Raw genomic sequence first — 4854 nt, forward strand, 5'->3', positions numbered from 1 at the left:
CAAAAACAAATAGACAATGATCCAAACGAAAATCTAAACACAATCAAACTAAGAAACCAAAACCAAAAACACAACTAATAAAAGCCCAAAAAGAATGTCCAAGTCCAAAATCTGATTCTAAGTCCAAAAACAATACAATATCAACTCTTTACAATACAGATATTACACTTTTWAAAAAAATGATCTATCTGCTCTGTGTATTCAAAAATCCACTTGAATTCTACTCGTATCAGATGCTTCACTTGAGCTACTGTGACTTGATCCAAAACTGTTAAATCTGTCCAAAACCAACTCTTGCTATGTCTGAAAATCTTCCAAAGTGTACTTTGATTTACYTGACACAAAAACAGTTGAACAATCAAATCAATAACATAAAATCAATGCTTGAACAATATGGCCAAGTCTGTTCCAGTCCTCAAGTTCACAAGCACAGATAATGCACAAGGTTAAAACAATGTACCTGTTTAGCTGAAATGTAACCAATATTGACTATCAAACGTGTTTCTGTTTCAGACTTTAAAACAGTACTCTAAATTGATTTGGTGAATTCACAGCTTTTGTATGAAACTCAAAAAAACTGCTGCTGCTTAAACCTCAAACTCAAACMAGCAATCAAAACTGTGTAAGATCCTTTCAAATCCACTCAAATCAAAACGTCTAACAACAAAATGAAGTTGCTGTTTAGCTTCAGTGTAGTTGTTGTTTCAAGCGTCAAAGTGAAGCTGTTGTTTTAAACTTGTTGTGTTCTTAGATCAGACAGCACTTAAACCACATCAAAGCTGTGTTGCTGTGTTGCTTCAAAACTGTTAAAACATAGTTTACAAAACCTGCAAATAATGCTTTCACAGATGTTAGTAACTATGAACAATGAACCTGTTTTAGCAAAAGTCAGCAGACACTAATAAGTCTGCTGCTCAAGACAGAAACTGTTGCATCAAATCTGTATCCAATCAGTTCACTTACTGCACTAAACAGCTCAAAACAACAAATCAAAAATTCATTCACTACACAGAACTGTATAGAAGYTGTGTGCATTCAAGATACTAAACAGTTCAAGGCTTCAAGACTGTTTTAAAACAGTCAAAAATGCACACTAAACCTGCTGTCAAAATGGTTGCTGTCAAAATGTAGTTGCTGTCAAAATGAAGTTGCTGTCAAAATCTAGTTGCTGTCAAAATATAGTTGCTGTCAAAATGAAGTTGCTGTCAAAATATAGTTGTTGTCAAAATGAAGTTGCTGTCAAAATATAGTTGCTGTCAAAATGAAGCTGCTGTCAAAATGGAATTGCTGTCAAAATGTAGTTGCTGTCAAAATGGAATTGCTGTCAAAATGTAGTTGCTGTCAAAATGGAGTTGCTGTCATTCCTTGTTACTGTCTAAACAAGTCACTTATTGTTGTTACAGCTGTATCAAACAGCTCATTTTCTGCACAAAATCAGCTCAAAACAGCAAACTTCTCAAATCTGACAGTCACTGTTGTCAAAACTGTTGATGCACTAACCTTTCTGCACACTATCTTAAATCAGACACCTGCTGTCAAACACAACAAACACAACACAAATCAGCAGCAATGAATTCAAATTCACTCAAAAACAGCTTCTCAAATAACAAATACAAAACTTGTGAAAGTGTTAGCTGCTATATCAGTCCTATGTAGCTGGAATGTAACAAACTCAAATCAACACAGCTGCTTAGCTTCAACTAATACTTCTTAAACAGTCACAGTCTGCTGTCAATTAATGTTGCTTAAACTTAAATCAACCTGATGTTGCTGTGAAGCTGTTGCTGTAAAGCTGTTGCTTCAAATCTACAAATTCCTTAAAGAAACAGTCAGTCACTGTTAATGCATGAGATTTAAACTGGACAATGTAAGAAATTAAATCGGACAGCATACGAATCTGTCAAATGTTGTTGCTGCTGCAGTTCTTTGCTGTCAAAACTTTAAATCTGCTGCACACTGTGTAGCTTGAAATACAACACAGATCTCCTTGTTGCTACTGTTCTGTTTGCACCAACTTGTTGCTACTGTTAAGAACCTGTTAAACAGCAAACCTGCTGTTTTATCCACTAACTCAAAGCTGGTTTTACACAAGTCAAACAAAGCTTAATACAGCTCTGTTAGTCAAATGAATATCAAGCCATAAGCAAGTCTACCACATACAGTCATGAACAGAGGACTGAGCTGTCCACTATTGCTTTTATTTCACTAAAAAATGAAATCAACTTGTCACCTGCACACAGTCTAAATCAAGCATGTAAACCTGTAACAACAATAAACCTCACAGCACCAGTCTAAATCGAACAGCATATGAGACACATACAGCACAAGGGTATAAACCGGACAATTAAGAATCCCAAAGAAAACAGTCAAAATATAATCGAGTCTTATCAAGATGTTCAAGGTATTGAGTGATTAAGAATGAATTTGGGTAAAATGAATTAAGCGGATTAGAAGTCCGCTCAATCTAGTTTGATGCACAAGTCTTAAACCGCTCAAGAAGTTGCTCACTAGTCCGCTCAAGAAGTAATCGGTATACAAAGATACCGGACAGAAAATCGATTTAGATATAAACCGATCAAAAATTGGACTAAACTTGATGAAATAGAAAAGATCAAACCTGATGATTCGATCAAACCCTTTGAGATTGAGTAATCAAATCCAGTCCTCACAAGATGACTTACCTGCTGAACGAATCAGACTCTTCTCCGCTCGTTCTCCGCTCAAGAGATATGCGGTAAAGATGAACACCGGCTGAATGATGGCTTCAACAGTTTATCTCTTCTCCGGGTAAGACTTCTCCGGTATAACTTTCAAGAGATGTGCGGTGAAGATGAATACCGATTGAAGATGATCGGTATACTTGAACACCGCTTGAATGGTGTGCGGTTTGTACTTAGTCGAATCTGTGAAGCTTGAATGGTGTACAATGTAAAGTCCAAAACGATGAAGATGGAGATTATGAGCGGATTCTTATCCGATCAATGTTATTGGGCCAAAATTTTTGAAGCCCAAAAAAAATCTAAGTTTTAAATCAATTGGGCTTTGGACGGTTTAACAAAAAATCAACCAAAAAAAATTAAAAAATAGATCAAAAACACTCAAAAACACAAAAACTAAAAGAAATTTAAGAAAAAATGGATCAAAACACTGGTTTTAAAAAAATATTAAGAACACGAAAAAATTTTAAAACCTAAAAACCGATTAAATCTTGATTTATTTTGATCAAATCATAAAAATTTGTGAATAACAAAGATTCACAATTCAATTTCGAACATTTTGATCATGTTTTTAACTCAAAAACACAAGATTTTATGAAAAAATTCGGATCAAACAGAAAAAAAATAAAGAACACAAAGAACACCCAAAAAAAATCAGAAAAATTCACTTATCTGATCGATTTATTCATCTGATTTCTTGCATCCTGCTCTGATACCAATTGTGTGTCCACAATTACTGATCAATCTTTAATATCAAGCTCACATCAATGGCAGATTCATGGATTTCTCATTAAGAACACTATGAACACATATGAATATTGAGAGGAAAAGTCAATCCTCTCAATTCTGGTCAAATCTTCTATTATCAATGTAATCTTACAATTAGCTCTCTTACACTAATTACAAAACACTTAACCATATTTATATGGTCAATCTAACTAACAAAGTCAAAGTCAAACTAGTCTAAGAAAGTCAAACACGCTGACTTTACAATTATAGACTAAAATTAATCTTTCAAGACGAATACAATTAATACTGATTTTTCAGTCCTAACATGTACAATGTTCAAACAGAGGCTTCTGAACAACACAGTTCAGGACCGGTGCTTTAACGAGTGTGGTTTCTAAACACCTAGTTTAGGACCCGTGCTAAAAATGTTTCCTTTATTTTTATTGTTTTTGAGCTAAAATGAAACATTACTTAAATCTACTTTCTAGGGGGAGTCTCTAGAAATTTTGAATAAATGTTTTTTTTAAATGATTTGTTTTAAGGAAACGAGTACATTTTCTGAACATGTATTTCCTGAGATCTTACTTGCGTAATTTCTCATCGTACATAATTCCAATACCTGTTTCAGCTATTCTTCAAACTGTTATTATCACGTCTCTTATAATAATATCATTTTCAGTGATAATACGCTCGTTTGTATTCAAAGGTTTTTTCTGATATTTTTTTTACCTTGATTGATATAGATTTTGTTAATTTTTTTAATACCAGAATCTGTAAACTCGTACTTACAGATCTTCATTCATTTCTCTCACATTCTGAATATATGATCTTTGAATAATCTAAGTTTGCGTATCACTCCTTGTCTTATTGTACTTAAAAGCCAAATATTTTGATCAATTTTTTATCTGATCATTGTGCTTTATTTGCAATACTATTGTTGATCAACTGTTGTGATCAACTGAGCATACTGCTAATTTTAGGAGGGACTGAGTACTTAACAGAAATACCTCTATGGAATGTCAGAATCGACAAACCTACCCAAAAGGACAACCATATCTGAGTGAGCTTACATCAAAAAAGGTTTGTGTGTTAAGTTTAAAATGAAATAGAGAGGGATAGTTGTTGTGAGCTAAAAGAATTGATGAGAATTGTGTCAGGATTAAAAGAACACAAGAATCCTGTTCCGAACTTGAAATTACCGGGCATACCACAAAATCTTTTAATTCTCAATTCTTTCGAGACTAATATTGAAAAAGGCAAAGCCCAGGCCAATTCTTTTCATAACCCCACCAGCTACTCATTTATCTTTTAACAAATAAGTGTTTCAATAACACTTGGGGCACGCAGCTCATAATCTATCAGTTTCTCATTCCGAGAAAGTTGATATTGAAACAGAAGGATATATGTC

The 4854-nt window shown here is 33.9% G+C and overlaps 1 long non-coding RNA gene across 3 annotated transcripts; it reads right to left on the minus strand.

Annotated features, from left to right (window-relative positions):
* Nucleotides 1-86: 86 nt before the first annotated feature.
* On the minus strand, nt 87-2910 carry LOC112505741. 3 transcript variants are annotated; one of them, XR_003068437.1, is made up of 3 exons: nt 2682-2910; nt 1501-2035; nt 87-827 (listed from the first exon to the last, which is right to left on the minus strand). It is a non-coding gene; the product is annotated as an uncharacterized LOC112505741 (long non-coding RNA). The 3 variants fall into 3 exon arrangements; XR_003068436.1 differs by having other exon boundaries at nt 1501-2241; nt 2682-2902; XR_003068435.1 differs by having other exon boundaries at nt 2161-2902.
* Nucleotides 2911-4854: the final 1944 nt, after the last annotated feature.

Source organism: Cynara cardunculus (assembly GCF_001531365.2).
Source record: "Cynara cardunculus var. scolymus isolate 2C chromosome LG 2, CcrdV1, whole genome shotgun sequence".
NCBI lineage: Eukaryota > Viridiplantae > Streptophyta > Magnoliopsida > Asterales > Asteraceae > Cynara > Cynara cardunculus.